Source organism: Lutzomyia longipalpis, chromosome 1, assembly GCF_024334085.1.
Source record: "Lutzomyia longipalpis isolate SR_M1_2022 chromosome 1, ASM2433408v1".
Taxonomy (NCBI): Eukaryota; Metazoa; Arthropoda; class Insecta; order Diptera; family Psychodidae; genus Lutzomyia; species Lutzomyia longipalpis.
The window spans coordinates 33257681-33285107 of NC_074707.1; the positions used below are offsets into that span (position 1 = coordinate 33257681).

The 27427-nt window shown below is 33.6% G+C and overlaps 3 protein-coding genes across 3 annotated transcripts in view; 1 reads left to right on the top strand and 2 right to left on the bottom strand.

The window, feature by feature from the left end:
• Positions 1-27427, bottom strand: part of LOC129786050 (putative fatty acyl-CoA reductase CG5065) — an 824046-nt gene that overhangs the window by 405774 nt on the left and 390845 nt on the right. The gene's annotated exons all lie outside the window — the stretch shown is intronic.
• The window catches only part of LOC129785987 (relaxin receptor 2), a 91079-nt gene that overhangs the window by 20893 nt on the left and 42759 nt on the right, over positions 1-27427 (bottom strand). The gene's annotated exons all lie outside the window — the stretch shown is intronic.
• LOC129786036 (uncharacterized) overlaps positions 1-27427 on the top strand; it is a 37153-nt gene that overhangs the window by 1685 nt on the left and 8041 nt on the right. Inside the window, exon 2 of the mRNA XM_055820825.1 lies at positions 16908-17067. The gene's annotated coding sequence lies outside the window, so the exon portion shown is untranslated. The remainder of the gene's footprint in view (positions 1-16907; positions 17068-27427) is intronic.

A 27427-nucleotide genomic window follows, 5' to 3' on the forward strand; every position in this document is an offset into this window, starting at 1 on the left:
GCACCGCACGAGAAATTTCTCGTCCATCTGTTGGAGCCTTTAGGCCCGTTTTCATAACCTTAACGCATTATTATATAAAACTATATGATTAAATAAATTGAAATTCAATAAATTATAATCATGTAAGCATTTAACTCAATAGTAACCAAAAAATTAAACTTGTATTAGAAAAATAAAGATCTATAACCTTAAAGGACAGAACTGGCCACTGTGGCCACTTGAAACTTACAATAAAATTACAGATGTAGTAGAAATTACAATTTTTTTATCATTTAAATAAAACTCGGAAAAAGGCTCAATTTTTGGGACGAACACGAATATTAAAGTTGAAATAATTCTCGGAAGACGATATTGACCACTCTGGTCATTCACTGGCTTTCACGTTATGTTTACCTCAAATTTTCAAAATAATATGCTTTTAATACTTTTCCGGTGATAAAAGCCATAAATGGGACTTCTTTTCATTTATATACAATTATGGTGTACCTCTTGGTTAATGTAAAGTTCCCTTGAATTCTTTCATACTTAAAATTGTCCGCTAAGACGTCTCTATAAATGCTATGCATAAGAAAATTCAATCTACACACTCATCAAAAAGACATTTTCTAATGGATCTTTCTCTTTTTGGATTTTTTTTGCTTCTTCTCCTTCTGACAACTTCTACAGCAGCAATGAAGAGAAGAAGACAAAAAAAAGATCCAAACATATGTTTTACAAGCAAAAAAAAATGAAATAGAAATGACGGCAATTAGTGGTATAGAGAGATAGTAAGATGAAACATCTCGCGAGATGTTGCATAAATATGGTCATGATACCAAAGTGGTATGGAACTTTCATTTCTTTTCAATTCATCCCAAAACCCAGAACTATGCCCATTCAAGAGGCATTAATCGTGAGATTGGATATGGAAGAAATGAATAAGAATGAATTGTGGAAAGTCCCCCCGAAAAAAATCCCAAAGTGGTAGAAATGCAGCAATAGAATGCCACAAACACCACTCGAGTGAGGCCACCACCAGTCAAAACCATATTCACTTTCCATTGAACTTATTGTGCAATGCTCTCTAGACTAACAATTGCAAGCCTCCCAATAGAGTCTGAGAGTATATGTAGTTTTTTTTAGCAGATAGAGTCGTGCCACGATAATCAAACAATATTCTTTTCAGTTTGCCCTTTTATCCCCTTGATCGCGTCCATTTTCATATCTCTCAACTGTGCTGCTCCCTCTCGTCGACCAACAAAAGGCAGAAAATAAACTCACAGAGGATCAACAATTTAAGTTCTAAAAAGACCCACAGAGAGATATTTCCAATAAAAAAAACTCTCCATTCTGCGATGATTCACGATTTCATTTTGATCTCATTTTTCTTTCATTCTCTTTCACCATAAAAGAAGATTCGAGATGACCAAATGGCTCTCATATAATTCTTTTTTGGCGATTGTAAAACCCCATCTTCTTCTTCACAAATTGAAATAAAGTGCCCACTAATTAAGATGATTTTTATTCAAATAGAACATGAAGTAGAGAGTGTTAGAATAATTGGCATATTGTCCCCGTATTGCTACAAAAAACGAGAAAATTTTGACGCGTCTGAAAAGGCGTGTGGTGTGGACTTATCTGCTTGTAGCAAACTAGCAGATTTTCCAAGATTCCAGCTAATAAGGCACACACAGCTGAATTGCTAAAAAGTTTTAATTTACAGTGATAAAGTTTTTTTTTTGTTATAATTCTTCATTGAGGTCATAAAGTGCTATAACTTTTCGTACCTCTCATCACTAAACAACTTGATAAAAGCAAATTCGTCACTGCTATTTTTGCCTCTTGGCACAGCCCAGGCTCAATTGCCACAATTTTCCCTTCTACTAAGTACGCACAAGTCATAAACTAATTTTATTTTCTCATTCCTTCTGCAAACCTTTTGGGTAAACTTGGGAAATTTTCCCAAAATATTTTATAATTCTCAAGACTTCTGAATTTCTGTGTAAAAAAATATTTTTTTACTATTTCCTGTACGTGATTTAGTCCGAAAACAACATTGTTTGTTGTAAAATATAATATTTTTAAAAGAATAGTTAGTTTACACACATATGGACCTAACCATGAATTCAGAAAGAATTCTTTCGAATAAAGAGTAGTTTAAAAATACATTCACGTAGAATAATGTAACAGTTTACACAAGAAATGGGAATTTCACGGAAAAATGTAAGAAAACACGTAAAGTTGTAAAATAAATTAATCCTAAACAAACAAATTTTGAGGTTAGAAACAGAGCAACGTAAAAACATTAAAATAAATAAACGCACCTTTAGACTATGATTATTATCAGAATACTAAATAAAGGGTAAGAATACGTAAGCAGTAAGACGAAGTAAACGTATAAAGACTTTTTTTTTAAAATAGTTAATTATAAATGTAATTTAAGGTTATGGTTTCTTACGTTACAGTTTTAAGAGCTTTACAACCAAGATTCCATTTGATTTTAATTGAGGTTTCATTTTTTGTAGTAAAGATTACAAAGAAAAACCAATAAGAACAATTTTCTGCTTATATTTACTTTGTTTTCTTTACTCCATTGATTTACTCATTTACACATACTTTTCAAAGTGAGTTGCCCAAATGTTTTTGCTCGTACTCGAGCTATAAAAAATCTACAATCATTTTTAGCATAATTATCATTTTTTATGGAAACTTCTATAAATAAATTGTGATTGTGCTCTAAATGTTATTAGCATCCTAAACATTCATCTTTTGAACACTCCGTACAACAACCTGGGAGACTCAGGAACTGCCAGAGCAAATCACATAAAAAATTTTTTTTTTGAAAATTCTGAATGAAAAATTTATATCGGATCGCTATGTATTTAAAATTCTGTTTTGTTACTTTCTTTAAAAAACAGACGTTAGTTTAAATTAATTTTACAAAATTGTTTATAATTAATTCAAAAATTTACATTCACTACAAATTGTTAATAAGTTTAAATATTTAGTAAACGACAAAGATAAGCTATCTTTCTATTAAATAAATTATCGTTTTCACAATTAAATCGAGTTATTTCGTAATCTATTTTCATGACAATAACAACCTCTCCTGCTATTTAAATTTAATTGCTTTACGTATGCAAAGAAACTATGTACATATGTATCTATCTATATATAAAATTTAATTGAAAACGTTCTACATGTGATTGTAGGGGAGAATAACTTAATTAGACTTTATACGTCTTAAAAAAATCTTTGTTATTGCAAAGAAAAGTTCTTATAAGAATTTCAAATAATTTTTAATCGAATTTATAGTTTCGATTCTTTTTTAAGAATAAGTAAAAATTAAGTGTTAATGGTCGGATTTTGACCATCCTCCCCTACCTGTGCAAACAGATTGTTCAGAGAGCACTCAAAGCTGGTTGATAGTGCTGCGATCAGTTATCTAACAATGCCAAAGCCGTCATATCTGCGTAAGTGCACGATAACGAGGAGTTATTAATGATTGAAATATGTAAACAGCTTCTCTTGTAATTTCACCACTATCCAGCAAAAGGACGTCAATTTAATCTATAAATTATTGACATATCTCATCTTCTTCTCCAAAATCATGTTCAGTATACAACGTAGAAAAAAAAGTAGAATGCCAACGACTCATCAAAAGCAATTGAGCAATGAAATCAAATGGAAAATCAAGAATGTCAGCGTGGGTGGGAAACATGAAATGAACAAAAATTGCTTTGTTTAATAACATGAAATATTAATGATGACATATGTAATGGATGTTTGGGAGACGATGGAAAAATTTCGTGAGGAAATTGATAATAATTCATGTTTGTACTCCAACACTTTCCATACGTAGAGTGCTGCTAATGAATGGGTCGATTGGGGCCACTTTTATCGCCGTGATTGATAGAAGACAATAAACGTGATTGTGTCTCGAGACTTATCGGGACATATGTATCGAACTGTTGCTCAAGAGATTATCAGAGAGGTATTACCCCTGCATTACTCATATTTCCGTACGCAGTTCAACAGGGAATTTTCGTGTGATTTTTCGCACAACGTTATCCTACTTTTTTGAGCATAGTTAAAATGGTTAAAATATTACTGAAGATGTGAGAATTTCATGGTCAGGTAAGCGCACCTTTGTTCTTTTCCAAGTGTCGCACTATAAATTTTACCTTCGACTTCTCGAAAAAAAAAGTTCAGTGAGTAAAAGGAGTGGAAGGGAACACACGGAGGTGCGACTCCTTCTGGTGGGCTACAAAATTGAATAGGGTGTGTTTGGGTGTAAGTATGGTATGAAATTCACATATGGAAGGGACACAGTCTCAAAGGCAGCAGTGGCAGCAGCAAAAAAAAAGTTTGGCCTGAAATTGAAAAATTGTTCCTTATATTCGGGTGTTATGTTCTCTCATTTAATTCTCATCTTGGCCATAAATCGTTCAAAAATAATCTGCCGAAGAGGAGATATGTATGTGTATGTTTACTGTAAATATGCACATATATGTACAATGTTCCAGACATTCAAAACAGTTTAATCTCATCGTCTCTTTTGGCACGAAAAGAAAACCCAGAAAGAAAAAAAAAAACCTGAGAGACCCGGGACCCAAATACCATCAAATTTTGTTCCCAAGTGCCTCGACCCTGCTGCGTGCATCTGTATGCTTTTTGGTGGAAGTATATAGTGTTGAGTTGGGTGAAAAGAAGAGGGATCTCGAGGGCTTTTTTTGTGTGTGTCCAACATAATCGTTTCTGTGGAATTCAAATGCCGATAAATACAAAACCGAAAAGGAGAAGAACAAAAAAACGCAATATTTCGATGCTATAAGGAGGAAATAATGGTGTGTTTTTGGTATGGCTACAAGGCAAGAAGAAAAATCTTCAAGAGGAACAAAAAAAAGAGACCCATAGGCTACCCATTCTGTGAGGGAAGTCATTGAGAACACACACGCAGTGCTACCAAGTATTACTTGATTGACATTTTCTTTTTAAGTAAAAAAGGTAGTTGAATTCAAAATTTAGTATCGAACCGGACAACGTCGCCGATAAACTCCTCAAACTGCTTTCATTTCGCATTTTTACATGCTGATTGGCTCGCGTCTTGCCTCGACTGTGTGTCTAGTCTTTTTTTTTTCATTCACTGTTCTTACAGTTGAGTCTCTTGATCTCTTTGGACCCATAAAAATGATTCAACACCACGAGTCCCCCGTCGAAACGGTGGGCGACCTCGAATGCAGACCAAACCAACAGTTGCCATTGCCAAGTAAATTCCAAAAATGATCCCTCTCACAGCGCAAATCCATCGACAACACAATCCAATTTGTTTCTTCCAATCAACAGAAGTAAATAAAAAAAATGTATCAACAAGAAAACTTCCGCGCAGAAGTAGAAGGGATACATATTCCACTTTTTAACGACATCAATCCCTCGTCTTGGAAGAACATCAAGAATGTCAGAATTTAGAATTGACGGAATTCTAACTGAGAGATTCCTCGCAATAGTCACGAAAGCCTGTCGGTATGTGTTTTTTTCCTCTATGTAAAAGTTTATTATTACAACTTTTAATGTCTGTGGATATATTTTTTCATCTCTCAATTTCCCAGGGAATTATCTAAGAATTGCTAAACAATGTGTACATACTCCAAACACACATAGAGGCAACTCATTGTGCCATGCATGGAGATAATAAAGTCTGTGATCATCTGTTTACTCCATTGTTGATGATCGCTTTTCTCTTTCGCATCGTGATCCTCGAAAAATCACATAGAATTGAATGTTGAAGAGAGAAAAAAACACACAGAAATCTTCTGAGTGCTGCAGTGTGAGCAAAAAAAAACATTTATTCTAAGAGAATTGTGAAATTAAAAATTTATTGACTATAAAGGACAATTTTATTAATATTCAATAGAATTACATAATATTAAAATTTGATGGAAAAGCTTTTGCTGTGATCGTTTAAAATCCTCTTGATCAAATTAAAAAGTTCTGACAAATAGAATCGTGCTATTTATAATGTCATTGAAATAACTGATCGCAAGTTCTTAATTTTTGCCAATAGTTTACCCTCAAACTAACCTTAATGAATCATAAAGTTTTTTTTTTCAACAAAAACTTTATGCTTTTTCTTTTTTTAAATTTCTTTAATAAATTTCGATCAAAATAAAAATTCTTATCACAAAAATGCATTTCTATAACTAAATTTTCCACGCTGTTCTGAATTTTCTTCCGCGTAGTGTATAAATAATAGATACAGTGATATGCACAAAAAAAAAGTGCGGCGTTGAGATCATTTCTCGGTGTGATAAATGATCTAAAGATGAGGAATAAACTCCGTTCTGACGGATGATCAAGCATAGGCTGGAATTTTTGAAGGTTCCTGCCAATCCGCTAGAAATTGATGAGCCATGTAGGCCATGTATCAATTTTTTTCTTCAACACCTAAACGTTTCTATCTACATAGTAAAGCGATCCGCATTGGAGATCAATTCTTAAAGAAAAATCTCTAAATGCAAAAGCACCATGACTTGGTACATTTAGTGGAAATAATCCACAATTTCACGGTCACCGGGACCAACAATTGCGTTTTTTTCCTCCTGTTTTTCCACACATCTCTCATCTCTATCCCGCTATTAATCCTTTTTTTATGAACTTCCCGTGAAAGAGTGGCATAATGAGTTGAATTTGGCGGCGAAGTGACTTTGCTTTGAAGGGGTTTCTCAAGCGAGAAGGAAATTTTTGGTTGAAGAACATCGTTCCGTCACTATAACACATATATAATTAAATTAAATTTATGGTCAGCTCGGGAGAGCTTTGGGTGATAAAAAAATCGTTTTTTTTTAACCCTTTTAATTTGAAACCATTGAAACTCTGACAGAGAAGAAGCTCAAAAAAACACCGTAAAAGCAAGAGAAGGATTTTATATACGCAGCCATGTATTGTACATAATTTTTTAAACCTTCTTTTTTGTACTAATTTCATCCATAATGTAGTTAATGAATATAAAGTATAGATGCTGTCAGTCAATTGTCTGATCATCTGAAGATATGAGCAGGAGAATAGAATATTCTCAGACGCGCAGCATTCACTGTATGGGTCCCATAAAAGATGATGAAGGCTAAAATGATTTTATACGCCACTGCATTTGCTCTGTCAAAGTAAAGTGTGGCTATAACAAAACCGTTTTTAACGCCATTTCTTACAATCTCATACAATGTTGACGAACTAGTGTAGTTATTTACGAGAGAACTCAACTTGATCTTTTGAAATTATATATTTCTCAAAATATGGTTCCACTCCTACGCCTCATTAATCCTAAATAGGTGCATTTAATAACTCTAGCGCAAGTTTCATTTAGGCTTGATTCCTCTTTTATGCATCCAAAAAGTTTTCATTAAATGAAAGGAGGTTACTCATTCTTAGACTAAAATCAGAAAGATTTTCCTGTATTATTAACTGAGAAATATAAAATAACATTTTCGTATGAAATGTTAAACCACGCCCCCAAGTATTTTTTTAATTTTACATGAAGCATATGCTTCAAACGATGAACTTTAAAATTTCAATTTATTAGATTTTTTTCATTTTAATTATGATTTAATGTGTAGGTATTATCAGTTATATATTGATGGATTTATTTTATGCACCAACTGCTGCATAAATGGTGTGAACTTACAAAATTAATTACAAATGGGGGTGTGGCTTACACATTTATGGCCAGATCTATCTAAAGTTTACCCAATCTATCTGCGTAGAAAATTTAATTGATTATAATTTTTTTATCCTCTTGAGTACCTACTATTATTTCCTTAATTTGATTTTTTATTATAAAAAAAAAACATGAGAACCACAAAGTGAATAAACTCCTTCAAACTATATATTACAATCATAGAAAATTTATTTAGTATTGCAAGCTGGGTTTTATGACCGTTATCGTATTACCTACTAATTATTGGATCGTAAATGAACGTACATACCTAGAGTACGTAGGTGTAAATTGGAAAATTTCTCTTTGAATAGTTTTCTCCCGAAAGGAAAAAAAAACGAAAGAAAAGCTAGAAAAACATTTTCATGGCTTTTGTGAATCAGATAATAATTTGGCATTGTGTTAAGTCATTCGGAGTGAAATTATTTACTGGGTGCGTGTCCCCCTTGTGGAATCCAGTGGTATGGGATTTAATTTCTTTTGGAAGGTAATTTTTTCACCTAATGGGAACGCCGTGACTAATCGATTCAGGGAAATTCTCTCCCGACTCACACCATACGGCGGAGGAACAAATATTGGCCAGGAATTTTGGTTGAGTCAATTCATTGCCTCCAGGAATTTTGGTGGTTTTGGCGTTGGGTTGACATTGTGCGAAAACTGTAAAGTAAATTGATCTTTGGAACTGTTATTCCAATCGGCGTCTTAAATCACACCACGCGGTAATGTAAAGGAAAAGCCAAATAATCCAGACCACGAAGGCACAACATGAAGTGAAGAGTATGCCGGTAAAGAAATCATTCACAGCACGAGATTCATCATTGCGAATGAAGAGGGTACCTATTTTTGCGAAAGTATTACACACCAGAAACTAATACGAAAAGTACCACACACGATTATTAATTATGGATATTAATTTGTGCTGCCATGTGAACTCATTTATTGAAGTTGAATTGTTGAGAAACATTCTTGACCTTTACATAATAATTATTTCAATCATCGGCTGAATCTTCATCTCATCTCATTTCCCATGACGTTCACGAGACGTTGGAGATGGAGGAGGAGGTAAGAAAAAAAATGAAGTAATGTATCTCTCTTGGGTTCCGGAGCCACAAGAATATAAGTCCCCTCTTGGCCAAAAACATGAATACTATACAAAACGGCTATAACGCAATTAAACCACACAAAACACATGGGACTGGACGATCGCTTAATGAACTTTCAAGAAGTGTTTTACACCACACTTTAAAAAATAGGAACACCATACAAATGAGCAAAAAATTACCACGAAATTCTCAATGCTTCAATTTTTTTTCTTTCATCTTTTCTTACGTACGTAACGTACATTTATGGAGTGACGTGCTACACCATTTGTTTGCATATAGCATAGCAAAAAAAAACTAAAATGTTAAACTCTTATTGAGATTACCCCGATGGTGAGGTGAGGTGAAGTTCCACTGTAAAGAGTGATGATTGTAATATTTCGTATTGGAACATGGAAGCATCCTGGGGGTTCCAAAATATCTACTGCCATAAAATAACCTACGTGGTCTGTACGAATTTCCATGAGATACAATCTCTCAATGCTCAGTGCTATTTACATATCTTCCTTCATTAGCGAAATGGCAATTTTACGCCCATCTCGCGGACATACACCAGACGCAGAAATTGACGTCGCTCGGGTAAAAGTGGAGAGCAATAAATGTGATAATTCGCATAGCGGTGACTGTCACAATTAGATTTTATTTCCTCCGTATGAATAATTCTTCTGACCCAAATTCCCTGGGAGAGAGGTTTTACTCTCCAGCCCATTTACGGGGGTGCCATGCGGTGTATATAGTATTCCGTGAGACAAACAAAGTTATTAAGATAAGATTTAAATTCCACAGAAGAGTGTCAATTCGCTGTGGCCGGTCGTAGTTCTTTCACCGACACCGGAAGGTTCTTGAACTGGGCATCTCAAGGTGTGATATTTGTGCGCTATGTATGTAGATATAGAACGTACGTAACTGAGAAATGGCGATAATTTAGCAAGGCGACAGATACACTGAGATTATTAACTTTAGATTCATCAGATCCCATAATACATGCCTCACCACTGCCACTTGAAACTTTATAGTCCCCCGCTAAGGAGTAACGAATAATACACCTATAGTTGGACATAACAAACAACCTCAAGGGGGTATTCATAAAAGAACTAAAATCACTAAAATTCTATAATAAAATTAACCCTTTCACAACTTAAATTATTTTCACTTGAAAAGAAAATTAAAATAATTTGTTTCCTAAATATGAAAGGAATTTATTCATTTTGATGTAAAATTGATAATTTTATCGAAATTTAAAAAAAAAATCTAACTCGTGAAAAAGGCTTTTTGGGTAAAGGATGTGATTTTTTTCGTTATTATATAACTAATTAATTTTTTTAGATGATTTATCCTTCCATGAGTTTGATGGTGAATTCCGAAAGGGAAATTGAAAGAAAATTTCGAAAAGTTTGTAGCTCTTTAGTTTACTTCTCTTTTCCTCTTTTCCTCTTTTACTTAGTTTTTCCTGGAAAAACTATGTTTCTTCCTGGAGTTGAATATCTGGGGAACTACTAGCCCTAAAAATTATTTAAAAATGTTAAAAAAAAAACTTTTTGACTATTCAGACGAAAATATTGCGTTTCTAGGACCTCGTTTAGAACTTTTTTCACTGCTTTTGCGGTCGTCGCCAGAGGTAGAAAACTTTTTCGAAAAAATAGACATACTTCCCAAAGCTTTCGACCCTTATCTGGGCCTTCCTCAGTGGTTGGAACGTTTAAAACAGTTAAAAATATTCAAGAAAAATAAAAACAATTTCTCTATTCACATGGCTTTAGCTAACATTCAGATTTCATTCCAACACTTACGTTCAAACATCTTCTTTTCGTCACTCTTCACAAAAATTTCCTCACCTGCTGATTCTGGCTTATTTGTAAACAATCTTCAACTCACCAAGATGCCTACCACTCCTTTTTTTTGCAATTTTTCACGATAATTCAAAATTTATTGACCTTATAAAACGGTTCAAAAAATATCACTAATGCTCAGAACTTCGAAAGAAATTAGGAAAAGATGAGAATTTTAATGGTGATCACCATGAGAAGCATTGACTTTTCGTTACCTAAATCCGCCAAGATTGTATCTTCTTGGAGAAATCCCCTTTATACGACATTTGCAAATAACGTTTTGTATTCATTTATATTTAATAAGGTGAAATTTATGATATACATCTTTGACTGCTAAATGCCTTCGCAGTAGGTTTTTTCTCCATCTTCTTTGAGAAAATCATCCCAATTTAATCCAACAAAAATAAGGTCAATGTATCTTTGGCATTCCAATCGAGATTGGGAGCTTTTCTTTTGGTGTTACAAGAATTCTTAAGTTGATTTAATTTTCTAATAGCTTCCTGTATTTAAAAACTCGACTTTTATAGGTTACCTTTTGCTTGGGTAATTCTCATTGGAATTTTTGCCATTAAGAGTCGGGAAATTTTGATGATGGTAAACCCCTTTTAGTGGACTCTGGGAGGTGGTGATTTGTTGAACAGATGAGAAAATACAATTACTACGGATGGTTTTCAAGACGCGACAAAAGGAAGAAGGGTAGATGCTATATGGATGACAGTGTGGTATCTGCAAGCACACCTCAACACTAACCACGAAGGTATGGCAAGTTAAGCGGATTGGTTTCGGTAAAACCACCGCCTGCAGCGACAGCAACCTCTTTAGAGGCTAATGAAAGATATACGGTGGTGTGTCTTGTCGAATGAGAGAAATGGACAATGGTTAAGTTCGCGAACTAGACCTTTGTGTCTGCACACAAATCCATCCATCCATCTCACTATGGTGGATCCCACAATTAACATGCGTCAGTCGCTTTACGATCTTCGATTGAAAAAACCATCGTAGACCAAAGTGAATAAATTCCTTTGTTTCAAGTACGGTCAAGAGGTGTATACTTATGTTGTGCAAAAAGCAGCAAAGAACTTGCAACCATGAACAAAACACACAAAAGACATTCTATAAAATGCTTTTTTTTTCCTTCAAATTCACCCAAAGCTTAAACGAATATAATTATACGTGCAATTTTCTTTTACACATAGTCACACACATACAGCTACCCACATGCAATGGAGAGAGAGTTTTGAGGTGATTGAAGAAAAATTCCGCATTTTCCGCATTGTCCAGAATCCAATGCGCCGGAGCTGCTGCGGTTGGAGAACAATAATTGACTTTGCGATAGTGTCACTTGAAATATTTCTCAAGATAGTGAAGGTGCAAAAAAACGTGTAAAATATCCATCGAAGCTGCACAAAAGCCTCGTAAAGCAACATTAAATCCAATTGAGTATGGATTTACACACTGTATTGGAGCTTAAATGGCGCCATGAGTATAATTCCTCTATCACCACCACATTACATCATAAAACATGCAAGATAAATTTAAAATTAAACGCCCCTCTGAAATATCTTGTCATTCGTGTATGAATTTAATTAGAAACCTTTTTTTTTCGGGGAGGAATTGTGCCATTTTATGCGCATCATAATAAGTGCTAAAAATATCCTCTTTTCGACAATTAATGGGCGAGACGATATGAAGTTGCTAAATACATTATTCCGCCAATCCCTCAACCATTGGCAATACGTGGAACATTGAAAAAGACTTTATGTCGTGGTAGTTTTATTATTATTTTTATTTTTGATGGTTACTAACTCTCTCTTTTGCAACACGATCAATATGATTGCCATGACTGATCATCTTCCATCACACGATTGGAATAAAGCTGTGCAACACCCAGAGACACACAAATTTAATTAATAAACACACATCAGTGCTAATTCACTGATCATTGAATTGAGAGAAATTTAGGTTTAAACTGAAATTCATTAAAATTAATGAGCTTTATGGCTATGATATGTATTTAATTCCACGGCTCAACAAACATAGACTTATAGCCTTAAACGGAGGCTTCACGTGCTGAATTTGAATAATATTTTAATTTTAATACATGTTCCAGTTTTAATATTTACTACCTACTATTCGAGCTTAAATTGTAGTTATATAGAGAAAATGTTCACCATGTAAACGTTGGTCTACTGTTGGAAAAATGTACAAAATTCTTCAAATAATCAAGATCTCTGAAAGAGGTTTATTCATATTTGTGCTAACCTACACTAAACACCTACTAAAAATTTTGAAACTTATAAAGTGTTTAATAAGTGGCAGAGATTATTTATTTACTTCTGGAATCAGTTAAAAAAAATTCCTATAAGATCGATTCAAAAATAAATGTTGATAATATTTATACTTAAAGCATATGCGCATATGCTGCAATCATTTATCTGTTTCAGTCCAATGTCTGTGAATTAAAATACCGCAAAATACATCAAAAATAAATCAATGATGCATATGCTTCACGCATAAAACTAGCTTAAAATAAGTAGAATGGGGGCGTGGTTTACAGGTGTATTTTTAGGGTAATCCCTTCGAAGGTTTTTAAGCTGATTCTAAATAGTAATGAAAACTTCTTTAGCCTTATTTTGAACGTTTTGTGATCCTTTTTAATTCTTCCAGTGCCAAGAATATTTTTAGTGTCAAGAACATGCCCCAAAATGAATAAACTCCTTTTATGTCCAATTGTGTATATTTATCTAATTTTCTTTCAAAATAGCCACATATTTTTAATCGTTCAAGCATGAAAAATGTGCCTAAAATAAGGGCGTTTTGGTTTTCCCAACCAAATTATAGATATTCCTTGAGCTTTAAAATTTCGTTAAACCCAAATCTGATTTCCAAAGACAAACTTTTAATAAAAAGAATTCCCAACTCTCCCAACTAAAACCAATATTGCAGAAGATTCATGAATTATTCATGGAAATTGCAATAAGAAGAAATTAATAAAAAGCCAATTAAGTACAAACATCCACACCGCCAAATACTCAATTCAAGAGTTTTGAGTTGAAACTGTTACCGCAAATTGTTGTTAAATTTATTCATGTGAAAGGAATTAAAAGTGTCGGCGTGAATTCTTCGCTTTAAGTTCTCTTTATCTTGTCGTGGGCAAAACATCGTAGAGGTGTATATTGGGTATGGTGTGTAGAAAGTGTCGATGATCGATTTGTTTTGCCATGAATCTTGTATAAAGTGCCGATCATCGAAGATCCATCATGAAATCGATTAGAGAGACATAAATTGCGTAAATTATCATAAAACGGAAGTATTGGGATGTTTTATAAGTTGTTTCTTCGTGATGCACAAATAAACATCAACATTGCGCAACGATCTCTTTTCCATCAATATTTCGTCACACTGCAAAAAATCACATCTTAAATTATTTTAAAAAAAAAAAACCTCTTTTAGAGCTTCCAAAAGTTACATTTAATTCAATAGATGGGTCTAATGGTGTTTTAATTGCAATTAAAATAAACACATTTATTACAATTTGTAGTCAACCTTGGTCATTTTGCCATCACCACTATTAAACTTGTTGGTCACAAGGACGAAGATTTTTTTCTTCCCTCGCAATTTGTGTATTTTCTTTTCAAACATGGCATTTTCTCTCGCATTCTTCTTTTTTTCACCAAACATATGTAAACACAACAATAAAAGATTTTTACGCAATCGGTAAATTAATAATTTTGTTTGTAGGTGCGCACAATGCAGAAGACACACAAAAAAATAATATTTAATTTTTGGGAGCAAAAATTTGGACAGGCAAGTTTGGAATTATGCGAAAACAGACGATGGGGGGATATTGTGTGTAAATTTTTCACAATTTTTCCAGCAATCATTCATAGTCATTAGAACATCAAGGGGCAAGCAAGAAATGAAGAAAAATAGAGCTTAATTTCTCACATATTTTACATGGTGTATGATTAGATGACGCGTGTTGGGAGACTATTGGTAAAAAAAAAAAGAATATGAAAGAAACAACCTCCTCTTAAATGTTAGTCATTGTCGTTTAGAGACCTCTGCGAGAGTCTCTGTGCGCATAAGAAGCATACAAGTGAAGGAGAAGAGAACGTGTACCTCATATGTGATTAATAGGAAATGGATGGAATTAGTAATTTTTCTATTACACCTTTACATGTGATCATCTCACTATAAATAGTATATGATTTTTGCATACAGTGGCCGGTTAAGCCGCTTATGGTGGTATTTTTATTACTTAGAGCGCCAGCAAGAAGTGATCATGGTTGATCCGATGCTGCTATAAGTTACCACCCATCCATTCTTGGCTCGGGACATGCTTCAATAGCTCTAAGGCCATGCTCAGATGACTACATATGCTTGCATTATACCTGTGAGAGAAGTTTTGCCAAGTTACAATAGTAATTTTCCAATATATAGTAATAACAAATTACAAATTATGCGATATATAGAATACATTTTAGTCTGTTTGTGTTCATATTATTAACCCATAAATGGTGGGTTAAGGTTACAATCTTAGCAGAAGCAACTTTCTGATTTACAACTGTACCATTTCTGCCCGGCTAAACGGTAAAATCTTCATATATAAGAATATTTCCCATCTTTGCGAACGCAATTTAAAGACATTCATTTGGTATACCTACATTATATAAATGATTCTTTTCTTGCAAAAGAAACTCGTTCTATTTCCGTCAAAAATGTCAATTTGAATTTACGCGCCAAATGCAATTAAATCAATTAATCAGATGCACAGTTAGCAATATGAAAGGTGGTGATTTGTAGCAAAGTGGAAGAACACCTTTTACCCTAACGGTCTTCTCGCGATTCACCCATCCTACGACACGTCCAATTGACACGACACTCCATTGCACTTGTCGGCCAATCTGTGCCAATGGTATTAATGACACTGCAAAATGGCAAGGTGATGGCTCAATATACGTGATAAAACGAAAAATTTGCTGTAGTGTTTACCCACTCAGCATGAGCACAGGTAGAACCTTGCAAAGTGGCCGCTTTTGGACACAATAGCCACACACCGCTCAATGTGTTCCAATGAAAGTTTATTTATAAAACTGGAGAGTGGTGAAAAAAATAAAAGAATTCAACAAAGCTGAGATTATAAATAATGCATACATGATGTTTAAAAATAAAAAAAAGAGCAAGCTCAGAGCCTTGGAGACATAAACATCCAATGAATAAACATGTGGCAGGGAAGTTGAGAGACTTCAAGAATTTACACCCTGCGATGGTAATATGCCTGCAGGGGTTAAATGTCTTCCAGACGGACAAATGAAAATTGTTTTATCGATCATCCTCTCTGCACACACGCACTTACAATCCACAAAATCAACTCCATTTTAAATGGCTGCTTATAATCGTAGGGTGTCTTCTCCTTTTAATTGAAAAATTTTCAAGCCTCAAGAGTCAAGTAAATAGCATGCAAACCTTGTCCCTCGTATTTCCTGTCAGACGCAAAGAAAAGACACAATTTTATGCTTCTTGCGCATTTAAAGTATTTTTCAAGAACATTTGAAATTTTTGAAATTTAAATTAAACTCTTCCATTGTTGCTTTAGATTCTTTAATATAGAACAAAAGTTATTTAGGAAAATTGTTCGGAATTCGGTCAGCGGGGGATGATTAAAAATGCAATTGTTTGCATTCAGCGACGTTTCGGAAATATTTATTTCCTTCTTCAGGCTTCTGCCTGAATTTTCCTACAATTTGCACGGTCGTAAATCTTGTCGAAAAAGTTATTTAGTATTATTTTTCTTCTTTGAATGTCCAATAAAGCTTTATGTAGCTGAAAGGCTGTAGTCGCCCTGGTAGTCACAGTTTGTTTGATTTCGTTTTTAATTGTTTCGTGGATGTTTGAAGTCACTATGTACTGGCCGAGAAGAAAATAAAACAAAAAGAAGAAACTTTCCTTATCCAATATAGAAAATTTAATTTTCCCTTGGCTCGTGTGTTTTCGTACGTCTTTCATTCTAAGCTCTTTTCACTTTCGCAATCAACGTTGCTCGAAAGGAATTGAGATTTTTATACACACGCCTATTTGTAAAAGGGTCTCCCCGTTGTTGTTACTGACAGCCCCCTACTACATTTATATTTAAAAAATGCAACGAGTATTGTATCAGAAAATAGGGAATGTTTTCCAAGTTTTCTATAGCATAATATTAAACCAAGAAAATTAATTTAGGATCCTTAGAAAAATCCTTTAAAATAATTGAAATAAATTAAAAAAAATATAATTTTTCTCTCTTTTCAGAAATGAACTGTAGATCCCACCCCTGACACCTAAGTCAAACTACGTCTAGAGATCGAAACCAGCTATTCGACTCAATACCAACATACAACAACATTTCTGGCCCTACATTTTGGGAAAATTCATAGAATTTCAGCACAAACAGCTTAATGCTTAAAATAAGGTAAAATTTTATTCTTTCACATCATTGCTTCCTAAAGAATTACCCAAAAACACTTGTATGTAAAAGGGAGAAATAAATTATTATTATTATTCCTAAAGAATTTCATGAAACGATGACACCCTAACAAGACCGCATAATTGTACATTGAAGAGGATCCCCTGAGACTATTTATGTTGAATTTATGTAGAAAGAGAGAGGAAGGGTGTAAATGAAAAAAAAAGCATTATTCAAATTTTATATTAATCCTGTCACTCAGCAGGTGGAAATTCCCAAACATGACAGCAATGTCTTTAGCGGGATTTGACTCATATATCTTATTACATTTGGTATTTTCTATTACGATGCCATTAACACTCTTGATGATAAAAAAAAACATCACACAATGTTGATGAGATATTTTAGTGGTAAAATGATGAGAGAGAAAAATTCAATATGCGTGTGTGTCATAACTAAGAGGGGGGAAAGACTGCGCTGATGTGATTTCTTCAATTGGACCGCATTCCAGCAGCTCATAATCCACAACACCACACGCGCATCATCATTGTGGTCTTGTGTCAACTGCCATCATAACATCGCACAAGAGATGCCAATAAAATGACAGGAAGTGCAATAAACTCTCGGATCTCACACCAAATACCAAATTTAACTGCAATTACGCATATTTACGATGGCGTGTCGCGATGCCAATAAAAAAACAACATCACAAGAAAAACAGGATATATAGCTGAAGAAAATTTTCATGCGAGAGTGTTGAAATGTACATATGTGTATGAGATTATTTTTTGGCATGGAAGCACCATTTGAAATTCAACGAGTAACTAAAAAGTTATTCGAGAAAATTGAAATGGAATTCTTTGAGTCGTTTTACACCTACTCTGGAATTCATAGTTTATTTTAGAACTATTCCATATTATGAATATTTATACCGTTGAGGCTGATTCACAAATTTTAATATTTTATTTTTTAGAAGAAATTTTTTATTTACAACCATATATGACGTTTATGTGAATAGATTACAGGCATTTCATGAGATAATCATCCTGTGGGAAGATCTCACAATCTAATCATTTAATATTGGAAAGAAAAACTTTCCTGGAGAATAAAGTAAGAAAAAAATATTGATTCTTAGAAAATTAATTCATTCATTGGATACGACTTTATTCCTAGAATTTACTATAATCGTTCCTGGATGAGATATGCTAAAATTTATCTCTGAAGAGTTTTCCCGTAAAAATGTCAATTTTTCTTTAAAAAAAGAAAGACTTGCAATATTTATGTGCAACGAAATATGTAAATTCTTCTTTGAAAAAAGAAACCCATAAAGACATGAAAGAGCATAATAGATCCATGTCGAATAGTCTTTCAGACATTGACGATCGGAAATAAATCTTCCAAGAATTAACCCATCGATAAACTCTTTAAGAAATAAGAAAAAGTAAAGAGATCGAATTTCCCCCATCCTATCGTCGATAAAATATATTATTTTTCTTGTCTTTTCTTTGGGAAAAAATTTATGCATATAAATACTTATGTAGGTATTGTGGAATTTTGTGTAAAACGAGAAGAAAGCGATCTCTTTCAAATATGGTAATCTCTCTCTGGATGGATGGAATAGATGGTGGATGAGAGACACCAGAGAAATCGTCCTCGAGAAAATTACAAGATGCAACGAATTGTACCCGGGGCCATGCTCATCATTGGAACGTGAGCTGTTCATTCGCGTAATATCTATGTTTGTCAATTATTCCGGTGAAATTTGAGCGGAAATACGTCAGAAGCATTTATCATTGCACTTCCTCACCTTCTGCTTTTGCATTCCCATCCCAAAAGCGCCTTGTAGTGTGGTGTGTTTTGCTTATAAATATGACTGTTGACTGCAAAAAAGACACATCGTAAATTTATTTATTTATAATTTTAATGCAGCATATAATTAGTTGAGGAAGCAACGCAGGTTCTTCAGGGTTCAAGCATACCTCTCTTAGCTCTTTTCGTCGTTCTCATAAAACATTTGGCTTTATGAATTAGTAGTGTTGGGACTGTCGTACCGCGAAGGTACACAAAAGGTGAAGCAGAAGAAGGTATACTATACATATACATATATAGAGGAAAATTCTTAAGCGATGTAGAATTAATTTTATAAGTTGTCGCTTTGAGAGTGAAAAATATGCTGGAGGTCTACGCGATATGTGGCTCTGTACAGCAGCGCATTGCGACGTTGCGTATAATTTAGACGCCGATAGCGATTAAAATTGCCCACCAGCACGCCAATTCCACGTTCTTCTTCTTTTCCATCGGTGTACCTCTTTTTGCACCCGCTGTGAAAATCAATGGATACTTTTCCAAGCCATGCCACGAAACGCTCTACAGCCATTTAGCATCCGTAACATTTTGATGGTAACTTTACAATGATGAGTGGTGTACGGTGTATGCAAGAATTTCCATTTTAAATTTATGCACATATCCCTTTACTCTCAAGTATGTTTTCCTCGCGATTGCTCTTGCTTATAAGTTGGTATATACATCGTTGAAAAATTTTCGATAGTCTATCGAGGGGAAAGAGAGATAATAAACCACCATATGTGTTACAACTATGTTTATCCAATTAGCATAATGACCTTACTCTCCTCCTCATCGGACATAGGATCGCTGTGTCGTTGAAGATTGTTAATTCCAAGCACACTGATTAGAATTGCTAATACACACAGCACGGCTTTCCACAAATTCTCACAAGAATACAGAGTTTCATTAATTAACTCTTGAAGATGAGTCTGTTCAGACCATCTGCAAATGTACCTAAATACTCCTCATAATTGCATCCTTTGAACTAATTCTTTGTTCTTTTCTACTTCTTCTGCAAACGACACCGCTAATTGTTTTAAATTTTATTTTCCTTCAAACTCGTACACGGCTCAATGAGAAGACATTGTTATGGTATTCATCGTCTGATTGGCTCCTTAACCCATATTAGACCGCCATTAATGGGATATTCAATGTTTGTACGTACATACATAAAAGTCTTCAAGAGTATTTGACTAATTTCCATTGAAACCTTCAGAAATTTTAATCGTCCACCCCAGAGAGACTTGATAAAATCAAACAAGGGTTCTGTAACAGCGAAAAGTCTCCAAACAATATATTTTCAAAAAAAAGAAACATTCAGGGCTGTTTTCACATAGGAAAGACTTATTTTCTCTATCTTGTTGGAATATATGATATTTTGAGCTTTTTCCTACCAATTCTCTGACTTTCTTAGCTCCAATCTCCCCTAAATAGTTTATATAGGAAATCTTTATTTCATTTCTTGAAATCGTTTTTTTTTTAATTAATTTAAAAGTTTAGTTTCTTTGTGTTGATTTTGTTGATTTTATGTTAATTTTGTGTGCATAAAAATGTAATAAAAGAATTTATTTTTACAAAAATCATATAGATTTGATTAAAGGAAGAGTTTTAGAACTTTTTTTGCAAAATTTCAAGAATTTTGCTTAAAAATTGAATTTTCTAGGCAGCTTAGGCTTCGCGAAAATTTTGAAAAATTTCTGGATATATCTGAGTTAGGAAATTAATCATTCCGTCGATAAAAAAAACTCATAATTAATTATTAAAAAAAATTATCGATTTATTGTAAAAGAAAGATTAGTCGGAAATGGATTAAAAGTTTACTTCAAAAGCACTTTCGTCTTGGCTTTCGTTTTCACGAAAAATAATTTAAAATACCAATGAAATTTTCTCAGCTGATCACGTTATATTTGCAGGAATTTCACAACAAGCTACTTATGATAACATACATATGTACATTAGAAAAAGAAAGTTAGTTTAGAAACGAAAATTCGAACACTCTGCCAAGTTTCAAGTCTTTCGTTTTGGAATTTTTTTAACAGCACTAGTAGAGAGTAAATCTTGCGAAACAGGACAAGATGATTGCAAAAGTAAATAGTTGAGTTGCAAAAAGTAAGAGTAAATATATAGAGGAGCTGGATTCTCAGCAATTCTCATTGTTTCACCACATCTTTTTAGCGCCTTTAAGCACGTAAAACCCGCCAGAATTAAAATCACTTGGGACATTTAGCAATGGGAGTCACGTTGAGCATTCCCAATGGAATGACAAATGCTATTTGCTTATCAATTATTTAAACGTCTTCACGTTGAATTTTGCCAGCCAAAACGAAGACAAGACAATATTTAATTTATTAGCAATAAATCAAGGTTAATCTCAATGTACAGAATTGTACAAATAATTCGCGCTTTACGACCTCGAATCGTGCTAAGTGAGCACCTCAAGTCAATTGTTCGGTAAGATTGTGCATCGTGCTGAAGGGAAAAAACATTGTTTAGCTGCCAATGGGTTATATGTATATGTATGTAAAGAATGGAACCAAGGAAAAATCATTAATTACCTCTTTTAGTATATTTAATAACTCATTAATTGCAAATGATGCAATTGATTGCACTATCGCCATCGCTATGGGAGTAATCCATAGTTGAATATGGGAACCTTCATCAATTAACTGGAATTCTCTCATGGGTGTATGAAGAAGCTATGCGATTTATATAAGCGCTGTGTGAGAAGAATAAAATGTGAAGATGTTTTTCAATATTATATTTTGTGAATTACTTATTTTTCACTCCTATATACCACACACCATTATCCAATGATGAAGAAAAAAAGTTTATAATTTATGGAATTTCATTGGATAATATACGCAATTTTGCAATGTGGGAGTCTCTTCGCCGCATGTCACTTTCGTGGCATCACCATCATAACATCCCAAAAAACTCTGGGATCTCCCTCTTGTACACGACAGGCAAAAAGTGAAAATTATCATAATATTAATCATTTTAAATATAAAATGAATATAGCGCCAACATTTCGCAAATTCTCCAAGCATGGATATTCTGCAGAGGCAGAAATTTCTCTTTTCACTCATATTTATTATTATGAATCGGTCCATTCCAGTGCTATTTCCAATGCACACGCAAAATTGCTAATCTCCATGAAATGAACAATATTGCAAATCAATGAATGGATTTCCAACAATATTGCCCCAGTGAACCAATGTGGTGAAAATTAATTAACATATAACATTAAGATGAGAATGAAGAGAGAAGAAAAACCTTCCCTACATTCAATGAGATTTCCTCTTGATCAATATTTACATTTAGCGCCTTTAAAATAATTCGTTGTAAATTATCCCCCTCAAATATGTTTTGAATATTGCGAAAATGAAATTTCTTAGGTGATTGTTTAAATTGATTTTTAATGTTTTGAAGGGGAAAGCCGCATGTGTCTATTCAAGACCTGGGTGAATGGTTGAATTCTTGTTCGTTTTTCACTCGATTGCCAAGAGAAACATCTGTGATATGCAAATATGTGCATACTCAAATACTCAACAATGTCCCATGTGAGTCCTTCCCACCACCCATATGGGACTCAAAAGCATTAGGACAATCCCAGCATATTGCAACATTATTTAATGGATGGAAAAGATTTCATTTCACCGCACGATTTTACAGCTCGTGATTGATGATGATATTGAAGAGTATACGGCTTCCCCGGACTATTGGATGGTGGATGGAATTCCAAATACAAACTCTTATATTCCTATTCCATGGTTCATGCATGCGATGAGAACGAGTTTTCCATCAATTGCACAGGAGAAAATTTCGCACTCATTTATGCTCCAACAACTCCAAGATCAGCTTCCACCCCAATACAATCGCAATATACAGCAAAACGTAATTTGCAGCGGTCAATTCAATGAATGCTATTGGCAGCATAAATGTATCTATGTGAGTGCCAAAGTCGAATTGATAGTGCTTCTCTTTGGATATGTTGTGTGTAATGTACTTCAACTAGGATGCACGCACGTTTGTAGAGTTACCTATATTGCTGTTGTTGAGGCAATTTGTCGATTTATGTACATGAGAATGAACTTGGTCATGATTTTCAATGTAAAGTTCCTTTTGAGAACTTCAGCATAAAATTCCGTACTACATGTATCACATTGACTAACCTTGATTTATTTTTTCCGCCATGAACTTTAGAAGAAAGTTGATTAAAGTCATTAAAGTTCAAAGGAGAATTCGTAGTAAATTCAAAATTATTTACACTGAACGCAAACAAAACGTTTTTAGCATAATATTTTTGTTATTTCATGCATAATGCAGAAAACATATAGGTATTTTTGTTTTTCTTGTGGGCGATATGGCAATAAATCTTAAATTCACGTAATAATCCTCCTCCAAAAAAACACTCAAAATTAAAGAAAAAAAACTCCTCCAAAGAGTTGAGCGGAAATAAAACGCGCCATTTCTTCGCAAGGTCGACCAGATGCAAATGTTTTGTTGGATATAGTGAAATTTTTTTCTCTCCGGCCAATTTGCATATGAATCAGTCAACAATATGGTCACATCAACCACTCTTCCATGGAACTTTCCCTTTCGAATAATACCAGAGGAGACCAAGCAATGCTGGAGCATCACGAAGAGAAAAAAATGATGTTGTTACACATTTCACCGAAGAATGAGAAGATTGCTTTTGTACACACATTGTTGACCACATTCACAAGACACATTGTCGGTGATGTTAGCTTTTGAATAGGTGCCAGAGGAGAATGGCCAAAGAAAGCCCCCATGACGTGCCAAACTGACTTGGATGCCTCAATGCGCCAGACAAAATGAATTGCATTTAGACAGTATATTCTACTAAAAATTAACTGGAGATTTTATCACTTTCCACAATCTCCCGTGGAAATGGGTGCTGGAAAATAATTGTTTTGCACCAATAAAGTGCCACATGATAGATTGCCCCAAGAACTCACCTCCACCTAGCAGACACATCGCAATTTACGTAACAGCGCGCTGATTTTATATCACCCACTGATCTCAAACTTTTGCCGCCACTTTCCTTTGCATTTCACGATGGTCTTCTCTGCCGAAAAAAAACAAGTAACCATCATGCACACCCAACAATGCCCCCGCGCAATGGGGAAGCTCCACAAGCCCCATAGTGTCTTGCAACAATATGTATAAATTGCGCTATATGTACACTGTAATTCAGATTTTAGTTATCATTACTAAAACTGGCACTGACTGGACTTTAGTAGAGAATTTTAGTAAAGAAATTTTTACTAAAATTTTAGTAGTTGCTCAAAACGAAAAATTTTAGTTCTCTCAACAGAATATTTAGTTATGATTATTAAAATGTTTTACGTCTGTATATTACTAAAGTTTGGGAATGTCAACAGAGGTTTTTGTTGATAAAACTATTTATTCTAAATTCTTCGATTACTAAATTTTAGGAATGAGAACAGAAATTTTCATTTACATGACTATAGTTGTTAAAAATTCTTGGATTACTAAAGTTTAGCCATGCTAACTGGAAATCCAGTTTGTTTGACTAAAAAAAATTAAATATTGAATTTTGATGTAAAAAAATAATTTTTTATTTCAATTTAATTTATATTACATTGTATGTAATAGTTATAATAATTAACTAGGCAGGTATCCCGTTTTGAAAAGCCTTTTTGTTCAGTGAAGTTCGGCAGATTCATGTGAGTGTCTTAGCGTCATTTTCTTCCAAAGTACCCTTTCAAGGAATCGCGAAAGTTCTGTTCTTTATGTCAGTTGGCGGAATCTGTAAATGAATCACATAAAAATTAATTTCCTAAATTTTCTGATGTAATATTTTTTTTACTTTATATATTTTATGAAAAATGTATTTACCTTTAAACTTTATTTCTCATGATTTGATTTCCTCTGTCCTATCTCAATCAATGTTTTCGATCATAGACTCTATCCAGGTACAGACAAGACGGCTTCGATGAGAATATGACCCATTTTCCGGTTGTTTATTGTAGTCTGATTAACTGCAAGGTAGTAAAATCATAGAATTTGCAAATAATTTGATAAAATTAATGGAAGTAACTCATACAGAAAATACAGTACCTTTTCGTGTTTATCCTCTTCGTTCAATCTAAGTTTCCAAAATTTGATTACGGGTTGACAGCGCTTGATATGCGCTCATTCGGTAAAATCTGTTAAATTAGAACAAGAATTAATATTTTGGATTTTATAAATTGATAAGTTTTTGGATGCAATATATTTCACGGCAAATGTGTAGGTACTTACCTTTACATTTTAATTTTTCCCATTGGATTTCCTTTATCCTGTTTCAATTATTATTGGGAATGGGCAGACAATTCAGGTACAGACAGGAAGGCTTCGATGAGAATATGATCCATTCCTCTTCCTGTTTTACTGCAAGATAGTAAAATCATATAATTAGTTGGTTGAATTCAAAGTTGATAATTTTATTTGTTGTAAATCAATTCGTAATATAAAGAATTGTTATTCACTTAAATTATACAATACCTTGTCATGTTTATCCTCTTTTTTTTTAACAATCGGCTTTTCCACAATTTTCACTCTCAAAACTAGGGGAGGACGGGGTAATTTGGCCACTTTGGCGGTTTTTGGGATATATCAAGCAAGTTTGGTAGTATGAAGAAAACCAAATAGCCCTATTTTGTAGGAAATTTTCCGGCCTACAACATCCCCATATAACACTTTTCTCTATCTCGATGAGAAATGGGTGAATTTTCCATTTTCCTGAACCCTTAGCTTAGTGGCCAAATTACCCCGAGCACGGGTAATTTGGACACTTTGGCGCACAAATTATTAAACATGAAAATTTTTGAACAATAAAAAATTTTATTTTTTCAATTTTTTTTTGGAAGATAGGTTATTTATCTAAGATTCATTTCCAGTAATTTGCCAGATAAAAATATTTAACAGAGCCTCAAACTTTAACATTTTCTGAACCATAAACGGGCAAAGTCTAAAAAAGGCCATTTTTCAAATTATCGTAAATTTCTTTTTTTAGTTCAAATTTTTTATTCTACTTTGCTTATAATCTGTAAGAAAACATTAAAAGGCACAACCACAATAAATATCTTAAATGTGCGTCGGAAAATGTGCCGGAAAAACTCAAGTGGCCAAATTACCCCACTCCAATTTTCCGGATAAAACCATTTCCACAGGAAAATCTGTTTGCGATATCGGAAAATGGATGTCACTATCGTGTTTATGATGGATCAATGACCCTTAATGGCTTAAAAGTTAATTTTTAAGAGTTAAAAATTTTTCGAAAATGACGTACATTCAAAATGCCAAAAGCACTTGAAAAAGTGAAAAAATGATTTTTATCAAATAAAAGAAAATCTAATGATCGGATTTCCCTCAAACTTGGTACGATTGATTATCTCTATGGGGAGTATAAACTGTGGAGAAATGGATTTTCTAGCATTTACCATACTTGAGATATTCCCATTAATGACTTTGCCAAAGTGGTCAAATTACCCCGTCTTCCCCTACTATACAAATGGATTAAATTTACTTTTCACATATCACATTGATTGAAGACAAAATATTTTGCGTACTTTCGATGGAAAATTCCACAAAGAACTGAATATTGTGAAATACTTTAGAGGGTGCTAAGGAGAAAAATTTGTGTGTGGGTAAGAAAGGGTGAGAAAAAATAAAGCCTCCGGTATATGTGATGTATGCGTTCTTCACACAAATCTTCTGCATGCATTTTTTTTCGGGACCTCGGCACCCCAATAAAACAATAAAAATAGTTTGAGATGCAACATCTTGCATTGGAACAAAGACAATAGATAAAAGATATTACGTCTCTTATATTTGCGCAAATTAACTTGATCAGAAATAATTATTATCAAATGATATAGAGGAAATAAAAAAAACCTAATTTTTTGCTAAAAATTTAATTGGTTTAAAAATGTGTCACTTTAGTGATATCAACTAAATTTTTGATTGGCGTGGCGAAACTTTAGTAAACGAAGAAAAAATGATTGTAGTCATTGATCCTAAAATTCTAGTTGACATAACTAAAGATTTTTAGTAGTTATGTCTTTACTGGAAACTTTAGTAAAGAATTTGACTAAATTGCCTACTAAACTTTAGTAAAAGAGCAATAAAACTAAAAATTTTAGTTACTTTCACTAAAAAATTCACAGATAAATAGAATTTTAGTAAAGGTAACATAAGACTTTAGTGATTCCAGGCAACATAACTAAAATTTTATGTTATAATTACTAAAAATTTTAGTAAATGTTGCATTACTACAGACTTTAGTAGCAGTTTACTAAAAAAATGAATTACAGTGTAACTTGTTTGCGGATTCACTCGGCAACAAACACCAAAATTTCGTTTGTATGCTAATGTTATAGTCGCGATTGAATCACGGAAGGTGAATGAGAAATTATTTAACCATTTTCACACCCATTTTCAGAATTGCAGAATTATACCCCATTCTCCGCCGATAAGAATATAATAAATGGTT